We start from the raw sequence: 10,865 nt of genomic DNA, 5'->3' as shown, positions 1-10,865 counted from the left end.
AATATAGCTTCAAATAAACAAATTTAATGATACTAACAAAATAGAATTCATTTCAAACATTAAATCATCTAATAATTTAATACCATTTATACATGAAACTATGTATTAAATCCAAATATTACATTAATGTACATACACTATTGAATTGTGGCCAAATTTCTACTAACACTTAAAATAAAAGAAGCCCAGTTCCTTCCAATGTCTTCAATGTCTGCAGCTCCCATTGGAGATGAATCATTAAAGATCTATAAATAAAATAATAGAATTAAAATTGTAATGAAGCACATTATGAAAATACATTTAAACCAGCAACTGATACAACATCTTGTAATATGTAGAGTCTCTTACTTGAAATTTGAAATAGGAACACAACAAAAAAAGGTCAACAACCAGCCACCTGCAAAACAAATGTAAAATTAAAATAAAATTAATTGATATAAATAGTAAAATTATGAGAGTAATTTCCCATTTTTTTTTCCAATAAATAAACTATTTGTTAGTTCACATTAATTCAACTTTATTCTTCATGCCATCCTTGCAAATCTTATTATACATAATGCTCATGTGTTTACTTTTATCATCATAATCAACTATTTTAGTTGAGTAGTATGACTTCAAAATTTGAAATATACGTTTATGAATCGGGGATGAATAGGTCAATATCTAATCAAGAATCAAAATATCACAATGAAGATATAAAAATGAATTACAAGAATTAAAATACATGTTACATGACAAACCAGACGTTTAAGGCATAGAGAGAGGAAAGGCCACTAATATATGTTACAAGGGAGTGAAGATCGCCCACTACACGATAGAATCTTGTTCATAATTAATTAGCTTATCATTTCCAATAATAAGACAAGATTCAAACATCTGGTGGACATGTATATCTAACTTGAGAGAGAAAAACGAAAAAAAGTGCTTGAGATTATTTCATCTTTTAGCTAATTCATTCATTTATAGAAACCCTTTGCATCAAAGATATATACAAAAAAATTAATGATCAGCCTACACATAGGCCAGATAGGTAATACAATGCATAATCTAACCTATTAAACTAGGTTAAAACAATTTTGTCACTGAGATAAAAGTAACTGGATATTTTCCTTGTAATAAGGACTGAGAAAATTAAAACACAGTTCCAAAAAATAATCAGAATTTTTTCAGATTACTCTTTAAGAAAGAACTTAGCAAATAGAAATGTGTTACACACTTCTCAAAAGAACAAACAGATTATTCAACCATATATCATAAAAACTAATTAAAACAAAAGTGTAACAATATCTTTGCAAATGGAGATAAAAAATAGAATCCCATGTAACAGAAAAGGAAAAAAATGTATATAGGAGGAAAAACCCATTGAAGGTAAAATTCATCATAGCTATTTTCAAAATAACCATTCTATACATACCCTCAACGTCAAGGCCAAAGGAGAATAAGTAGATTCAAACTGCTGTTGAATAGCAGCTGTGTGCTTCACAAGTCCATTTTGAAAAGCCTTGCAAAAGTACTCAGTTGAAGGGTGCAGGTTTTCTAACTTGAATCTTTTCTCAGGCCTCAAGACGATGAAGGTGGGTTGTTCAGGGTAGTCTATAGTTGAGGCTCTGTGCCAAAGCCTACAGCCTAGCAATTGAACAAAAATGAGCATTTTAGCAGTAAAAAAATTGATTTGGGAATAACAATTGAAGAACTAAAATTGGCACACAGATTTCTGAAAACATTTCAGTTCAAGAACCTCAGGTAAGCAAGTCTCCAAGGTTTCCAAATTAGAATCGGTCCTAATAAGGCCCAAAATCCTACAAAGAATCCTATACCCATGCTTATGTACAATGCTTCATAGAAATCAGAGTCATCTCCATCCTTTTCTGTTCCTGCTTCTGCCGTTGCTGTTGAATAGTCTCCAGGACAACTTTTGTTGAGTTGTTCACCACAAAGATCAATATTTCCTTCAAAACTAGAGGCTTCAAAGGTCTCCAATAAAAACCAACCTAATTAGGCAGGACAAAACCAAAATTGAAAGAATCAAAGGTTACTCCTTCACTGTTTTAATAGACACCAAAGCAACAGATTCATGTATCCAAAGAAGTGGTTACCTCCACTCATGATTTTGTACAATAAACAAAGAACACGATATATGTCTTCCTAACCCACTACTTACCAAGGTTCTACTCCACACAACTAAAATATTGGAGGTCTTTAAGTTTCTGGTTTCTTCGAAAGATCATCACAGGCAAAATATCATCACAGGCTAACATGTTTAGTTCCTCAACAAAATCAAAAAAATTGAAAAGCGTCCCAACACAGAACAGCAAACCCTAAACCCCACAATTTCTCCCAACATCAACCCTAAAACCCCAAATTTCAATGCCCATTGAAAAATAATCAAACTTTCTCAAATAAGAACGCCACACACAGCAATCGGAACCAAAAATTGAAGGGACCACGTTACCTGCAGCACTCCAAAACGCACCTCACATAGAAAAATAGGAATCGCAATAATCACCAAGATGGAACCGGTACTAAGGTTTTGGCCTACACAAGGATGCCAAAATCGCAATCCTACAACAACAACGACGATACCTGTTAAACCAAAAACCAGTAGGACCAAAGACAAACCCAAAAAGGGAAATCAATCAACGAAAAAATGCAAAATAGTGCACAATTATACCTTCGTACTGCTTCAATGCGAGTGAAAACTAACCACAATAATGCCCCCTTCCTGCCCTAATTTTAAAGACGGAGAAATGCGAGTGAGGAGTGCCGAGAAATGCGAGTGAGAGGGATGAGACGAACGGAAGAGAAGAATGAGAGTGAGAGGCAAAGTAAAATGAAATCTAGGGAAAGGGAAATGTGAAAAATAAGCGAGGAATAGATATTATATCTGATTTTTAAAACTCCACCCCTTTGAAGGAAGATCTTGGATGCTCAGGCTCCCTTTTGACCTTTCTAGGATTTTATCTTCCATTCTTTCATTATTGTTCATCTAGTTTCATCATGAATATGGTGAACTAAACCTTGTATTGTTGTTGGGGAATCAATGTAGTCTTGTGAAACTCTCATATATGGAATTAATGTTTTAACATCTTACTTTAAGATACATGCTTTCTTTCATCATTAGTTAGGGTTTTTCCTCTTTGCTTAATGCTTGCTCTGTTTAACTCATTCATTGCCATGATCATTGATTTTGTCGATATGGGAACGTACAGGGAAATCTAGATCTGGGGAATTTTTCCCAATAGCATATTGGTTGCCTTTAAGCTCCTGCACTTCAGAACTAATTACTAGGAATGCTAGGAATTGTATGAACTCGTAATTAAGGATAGGCCTTCTTGCAAGGTGATTTAGAGAGTGGCATTAACATTGATGAAAAGCTTGATGAATTCCTAAGGTATATGAGAGTGGATAAGATGAAATTGATAACCCCAACAACATACTCATCCATATCATTCATTACGTGTTTGTTTTACTCTTTTTGCCATTGATCAAACTCATGCATACATGTTTAATTATTGTCTTTTGCATTAAAAACCTACAATCAATCGTTCACAAGTCTTAAATAATCAACAAATCAAATAACTAACTAGGTCGTGAGTCCTTTGGGAAAACGATACTTGGTCTTACCTAGTTTTATTACTTGATACGATTCGGTCACACTTGCCGAGTGTTAAACAAGTTTGTGGCGCCGTTTTTCGGTGTTCATAAATTTGTCATCAAGTTTTTTGCGCCGTTGCCGGGGACTCGTGGTTTAACTAGTTTATTTGTTTGATTATTGATTATCTTTGACTTGTTTTTGAATTTTGAATTTTGAAATTTGAATTTCTGTTTTTATTTTCTATTTTTATTTTTCTGTTTTTATTTTATTTTTTTTTTTTTCTGTTTTTATTTCTTATCTTCTTATCTTTCCAATTATATCCTTTGATTTTTTTTATATTATCTATCTTCTCTATCTTTTTGTGCTAACAAATATTTTCTAGAGTTTTGTGCCTAATGTTTGCAGGACGCAATTCAGACAAGAATTTAACTATATGGGCACTCAATTCTACTAAGGGAATTTCAACCATTGGTGGGAACCTCACTCAAGCATGAATCAAAGTCAATTTTGGCAAGCTGCCAAACAATTTAAGTATCGATCACCACAACAATGGCAGCAAAAACCCTCTCTATCGGGAAGAAGGATAACGTTGGAGGAGGCAGTTCAACAGTACATACAGATACCTAATTGTCATCACAAAAGCACTCAAGTTGTCGAAGAGTTTGATAGGCCATGGCCGCCACCACAACAATGGCCGACACCACAACAATGGCAGCAACAACCCTGTCTATCAGAAAGTTTGGATGGTTTGGATGACACCCTTCAATGATTTTTGAAAAATTTCGACTCTATTCAGAAGAGCATTGAAGAATCATGTAAAAGGATGGAGATGCACCTTCGTTACATTGGTCAGAGATTGAATGTTAAGGTTAATACTGAAGTTAACCCTAAGGAGGAAGGGCAAGCCATTGTCACTGAAAGTGACAAGATTCTTGATGAGAAAAAATTAGGGGTAGATGAGGAAAAGATAGAGAGAAAAGAAAAAGAAGAGTTGAGTGAGAAAGATAAAGATGAAGAAAAAGAAAAAGAAGTGGTTGAGAGAAAAGAGAGAAAGAAAATTCGTGTGAAAATAAAGAAGTTGAAAAGAAAAAGAAAAGGGAAGAAAAAAATAAGAGAAAAGAAAAAGAGAAAATTTAGGGAGAGAAAAAGGAAGAAAAAGAAGATGAGAGGAAAGAAGAAGAAATCATACGAAAAATCCCATCCTCATCTAAAGAAGAATCATAGGAAGGAAAAGAAATTTAAGTGCTTTAGGGAAATCTTCAAGAAATTGGAGATTAAAGTTCCTCTGATTGAGACATCGCAACAGGTTCCTGGTTTGATCAAATTTCTGAAGAAGTTCAGTAGAAAGAAGAAAAAGAAGAAAGAACTTGAGTTTTATTGGGTCAAGCTAGTGACGTTAAAAGAGCGCTTGTTGGGAGGCAACCCAGTGATTTAAAAACTTTTAATTTTTATTTTGGTGATGTAATTTTGAACTTTTGGGTATTTTTGTTTTTGTTATAAGTTTGTTACAGGGATTACATCTACTGATGGATGTTAGGCGGAAGAGTATCTACTGAAGGATACTATGTTTCTATACACCTACTGATGGGTGTTGGATGATTTTGGGTCAAGCTCGTGACGTTAAACAAGCGCTACCTGGGAGGCAACCCAGTTGATTGCTTTTATCTGTATTGTTTGTTTTGATTCTGCTTTAGTTGCATGATAGGGTTTTGCATGAGTGATCTGAGAATTTTATTGCAGGGAGCCAGTGAGGGATATGTTTAGGACGCACTTAGGTTAAGCTAGGGAGAAGAAGAACACTTCCCGAAAATGCCGCTGAGCGGCAAACTACCGCTGAGAGGTAGTGTCGCAGACTGGGCTTAGGTTGCCCCTTAGCGGAACCCGAGCCCATTAGGGTATTTTTATACCCTAAGCTGCGCCTTAGTTTCTCTTTTCATACTCTTCTCTACACACACAATCCTACATACTTTTCCAAGGTTTTCTACAACTTTTCCCTCATCCCTTTTGAGAAAATTTCTTTTCCACTCACTTTCTCACTTGTTGTCCATCTAAGTTTGGGGTTGGGAGAGAGCATCATTGATGGGGATGAGTTTTTCAAAGCACTAGAGCAGGATTTGTTTTATCAGTCATTGTTGTTTTTAGAATAGGGTTTGATGTACTCAATTGGGAACTTTGTCTGTTATGATGGTTTGCTTATGATTGTGACTAGTTGATAAGTAATGCCTGATGATGCTTTGATATTGATTGATGTTGAGATGTACACATTACATGCTTATACAGGTGGTTCACAAGCTTTGTGAACAAATGAAAGTTATTGTGATTGTGATATTAAGCAGGATGTGTATGTCAAATGGGAATGAGCGTAGATGTGAGGTTTTGAGCTCTAGAATTTTTGTGATTGAGTGCTATTACGTTGAAAGCATGAATGACTTTGCCCAGGTTTGCTATGATTGAATTACTTGCTTGTTTGCATTATATGATCAAGGTCGTTTGTTGGTAGCCCTTATATTAGCCAAGTTGCATGAAATAAGCCACAAAAGAGAACATTATGTGTTCTATCATTTGAACCCTTAGCCTTGAACATAAATTTAAAACCCTTGTTGAAAGCTTTACCTTGAGTTAAGTAGAAAATATTGTGTGGTATTGACAAATGTTCAAGTTTGGGGTTGTTGGAAAATAGAAAGGGAATTTGAAAGCATTGAGCTAAGAGCTAAGAATTAAGTATGTGAAAAGAGAAAGAAAAAGAGAAAGAAAAGAAAAGAAAAAGCAAAGCTCAATGCAAAGGAAAGGTGGGAAAAGTAAGAATAATTGTGTTAAATGATTCTCTTAACTCAAGGGTTTTGTGATCTAGAAAAACCAATTTTCTTGTTAGCCTAGCCACATTATAAGCCATTGAAAGTCCTTGTGATGATGCATGCTTGTGAATTTATTTGATTGTGGTTAAATGAAAGGCAAAGTCAATTCATGTGACATAGTGAAAGGCAAACACTCTCTTTTCCACCCCTTTGAAGGAAGATCTTAGATGCTCAGGCTCCCTTTTCACCTTTCTAGGGTTTTATCTTCCATTCTTTCATTATTGTTCATCTAGTTTCATCATGAATATGGTGAACTAAACCTTGTATTGTTGTTGAGGAATAAATGTAGTCTTGTGAAATTCTCATATATGGAATTAATGTTTTAACATCTTACTTTAAGATACATGCTTTCTTTCATCATTAGTTAGGGTTTTTCCTCTTTGCTTAATGCTTGCTTTGTTTAACTCATTCATTGCCATGATCATTGATTTTGTCGATATGGGAACGTACGGGGAAATCTAGATCCGGGGAATTTCTCCCAATAGCATATTGGTTGCCTTTAAGCTCCTACACTTCAGAACTAATTACTAGGAATGCTAGGAATTGTATGAACTCGTAATTAAGGATAGGCCTTCTTGCAAGGTGATTTAGAGAGTGGCATTAACATTGATGAAAAGATTGATGAATTCCTAAAGTATATGAGAGTGGATAAGATGAAATTGATAACCCCAACAACATACTCATCCATATCATTCATTACGTGTTTGTTTTACTCTTTTTGCCATTGATCAAACTCATGCATACATGTTTAATTATTGTCTTTTGCATTAAAAACCTACAATCAATCGTTCACAAGTCGTAAATAATCAACAAATCAAATAACTAACTAGGTCGTGAGTCCTTTGGGAAAACGATACTTCGTCTTACCTAGTTTTATTACTTGATACGATTCGGTCACACTTGCCGAGTGTTAAACAAGTTTGTGGCGCCGTTTTTCGGTGTTCATAAATTTTTCATCAGATAGTTACCTGCATAAATTGTTGAAAGGTTTCTTCAAGCTTTGAAGTTCGTTTAGATAATGCAGATATTTGTTGCCATTATGATTGTTGCGGTGGTGGTCTACTAAATTGTCTTGCTTGCCTAGATTGCCCAAATTGACCTTGACCCATACTTGGGTGAGGTTTCCACCCTTGGTTCAAATTACCTTGGCGGAATTGATTGCCCATATAGTTGACATCTTCTTGGGCCTCTACTGGAAAAGCACATTGACCATTGATATGATCACCACCACATAACTCACAGAGTTTCTTTGAACCTGTGAAACATTCTGCAGCTCCTTTGGCAATTGAGAGAGTTTCTTCGTGAAATTCTCCAATTGTTGAGTAATAATCTTATTATGTGCAAGTAGAGCATCATGAGATTGTAACTATAGGACTCCCTTCTGCTGAGATTGAGCTCCTCTTTCATTATGCATCTCATTGCTAGGGAGACAAGACATTGTAAACTAGTGATTAGGAGTAAGCTTTCTTCACCGAGACATCGGGTTTAAGGTAAATTAGAAAGTGGAATTAACATTAATGAAGAAAGATGAATTCATGAATACATGAGAGTGGATAGGATAAATCGGAAACCCCAACAACATCATCATTCCATATTTTACATCAATCTATTTTGCTTCTTTCAATCCAATTGATCAAAAAACTTGCATTCATGTTTATTTTCCGTAATTCAAACACAATGATTTTGTTTTCAAGTCTAATTTAATCAAGAAATCACATAACTGTCTAGGCCGTGAGTCCTTTGGGAAACGATACTTGGTCTTACCATTTTATTATTACTTGATACGATTCGGTACACTTGTCGAGTGTTAACAACCTTCAAGGAAAAAAATGACTATTGTGGCTTAATCAAAGCAATGCATGGGCGTCTTTCTCAACAAGCTCTTGTATCTATCCCATGCTTAACCTAAAGTATCCTCCATGCCCTGCCTGAAAGAGGAAATTTTGTGCTTACCTTTGTTGATTTTCAACTGTGGGAAGTATTTGTTCAAGAACTTTGCAACCACATCTTCCCATTCAGTAAAGCTATCTTCCGGGAAAGAATTCAACCATAACTTAGCATTGCCTCCTAATGAGAAAGGAAACAAACTAAGCTTTATAGCGTCATCCGACACTCCATTAATCTTTACAGTGTTGCAAATCTCATTGAAAGTGGTCAGATGCTCATATGGACTTTCGTGAGACAGTCCATTAAATTGGTTGCTCTTCACCAATTGTATCAACGCAGGCTTTACCTCTATGTTTGCAGCATTGACCATCGACCTTGCAATGATATTAAAATAATGAGGGCCAACAACTGTTGTGTAATTTGCCAGAGTGTGTCTGCCATTATTTTTATACTTAATTTTGATATTAAAAACACCCTTTTTTACTTAGAAGCTTGCTTGAACTCATGTTTTTGCTTTAGTTTTGTGAATAAGAGAGTTGAGGTTATACTTGATGATTCTATCACTAAATTCCCTTGATTTTGTAGGCTAATTGAATAATTTGAAATAAGAGTTAAAGTACCAAATAGTTGGAATGCAAAAGTCAACCAAAATGTAGAAAAGTCATCCAGATTGAAGAAAAGTCAACCAGTGCATAAAAGTCAACTAGAGTGTAGAAAAGTAGCGCTGAGCGCCAGTTTCGTGGACTTGGACCCGTTTTTTGTTATTTTTCTAATATATTTTGAGCTTGGACTCGTTTTCTACTATTTTTCTGGTCGATTTAAGGACTTGGACGTCCTAGGGATTGGATCTTTTGATGGCTTGAGCACAGAAACACACTTTTCACCCCTTGGGGGCAGATTTAGGGATGCGGGAGTCTCCTCTTCTCTTTCTAGGGTTTTTCTATCTCTTCCACCCTTTCATTCCATTGTTCATCTAGTTTCACCATGTCTATGGTGAACTAAACCTCCATTATTGTTGGGGATTGATGTGACCTTTGTAAACTCTCATGTATTGAATTGATTCTTGATTATATATGCTTAACTTCATTAATTGATAGGGTTTTTCCTCTACACTCTATGCATGTTTTGTATAACTCATTCAATTGCATGATCATTGATTTTGTTGATATGGACACATACGGGGAAATCTAGATCTAGGGAATCTCTCCCAAAAGCAGTATTGCCTAGACATAGGGATATGAGGGTTGGTTGCCTTTAAGCTTCTGTGCGAATGTAATGCATTATTAATTGGTAGGGAGACAATACATTTTGAACTGGTAATTAGGATTAGGCTTTCTTCACCGAGACATCGGGTTTAAGGTAAATTAGAAAGTGGCATTAACATTAATGAAGAAGATGAATTCATATATGCACGAGAGTAAACTAGGTGAAATTTAAAACCCAATAACAATACCATCAACTTCATTCATTCATTCTTGTGTTTAGCCTCAATTGATCAAATTGCATTCATGTTTATTTTTATTGCATTTGCATTCAAAAACCCCAAAATTTTTTAGTTGGGTAATCATGTAACTGTTTAGTGTCGCGAGTCTCTTGGGAAACGATACTTGGTCTTACCATTTATTTTTACTTGATACGATTCGGTACACTTGCCAAAGTGTTAACAAGTTTTTTGCGCCGTTGCTGGGGAACAAAAATTTTGTTTATCAAGTTTTTGGCGCCGTTCCGGGGACTCGTGGTATAACTATTCTATTTGTGTGACTCTTAAACGATTAGACTTTTTATCTTTTTATTTTTTTTTTCTTTTTATCTTTCTATATGTTTATCTTTTTCTCTTTTATCTTTTTAGTTTTTTTTTTTATCTTTTTATTTTTATTTTTTTTCTTTTTATTTGTTTATCTTTTTATTCTTATTTTTATCTTTTCATCTTTTTATCTTTCTACCTTTTTATTTTTTTATTTTTTTTATCTTTCTATTTTTCTATTTTTCTATCTTTCTATCTTTTTATCTTTCTATCTCTTCATTTATTTTTCTTTTTAATTTTTTTATCTTTTTATATTTCTATCTTGCTATCTTTCTATCTTTCTATCTTTTTATCTTTCTATCTCTTCATCTTTTTAATTTTTTATCTGTTTGTGCTAATTAGGTGCTCTAGTGCAGTGTTCTTTAGTGTTTTCAAGATAAAATTCAAAAATCTGTACTAGGAGTACACAATCATCAAGAGAAGAAGGACAAAGAAGGTCATAGGGCGCGCCTGCGCGCCCCATTAAGGGCGCTGAGTGCCATCCTTCAAGTGTCATGTTCACCAAGTTCTGTGCATGAAGTGGTTAAAAATATCAAAGAGAATGAAGTTATTGAGATTGAGGCTCCTTATTCAAGGAGGGTAAAGATGGTGAACACGAAGATGTTGCAGATAAGTTGGTGTGATGAAAGCAAAAGGAACACCAACATCATAGATGCAGATTGTGCTTAATGGTGTCAGGCTCGTGACGTTAAACAAGCGCTTATTGAGAGGCAACCCAATTTCT

General features: G+C 34.8%; 1 long non-coding RNA gene across 1 annotated transcript in view; it reads right to left on the bottom strand.

Annotated features, from left to right (window-relative positions):
• Window positions 1-200: 200 nt before the first annotated feature.
• The window catches only part of LOC108346992 (uncharacterized), a 49,829-nt gene continuing 39,164 nt past the window's right edge, over window positions 201-10,865 (bottom strand). Inside the window, exon 6 of the long non-coding RNA XR_008246101.1 lies at window positions 201-245. This is a non-coding gene — a long non-coding RNA (uncharacterized LOC108346992). The remainder of the gene's footprint in view (window positions 246-10,865) is intronic.

Source organism: Vigna angularis, chromosome 11 (genome assembly GCF_016808095.1).
Source record: "Vigna angularis cultivar LongXiaoDou No.4 chromosome 11, ASM1680809v1, whole genome shotgun sequence".
NCBI classification, from domain to species: domain Eukaryota; kingdom Viridiplantae; phylum Streptophyta; class Magnoliopsida; order Fabales; family Fabaceae; genus Vigna; species Vigna angularis.
The sequence above is the reverse complement of the archived record's forward strand: the minus strand, read 5'-3'. Positions and strand labels throughout refer to the sequence as shown.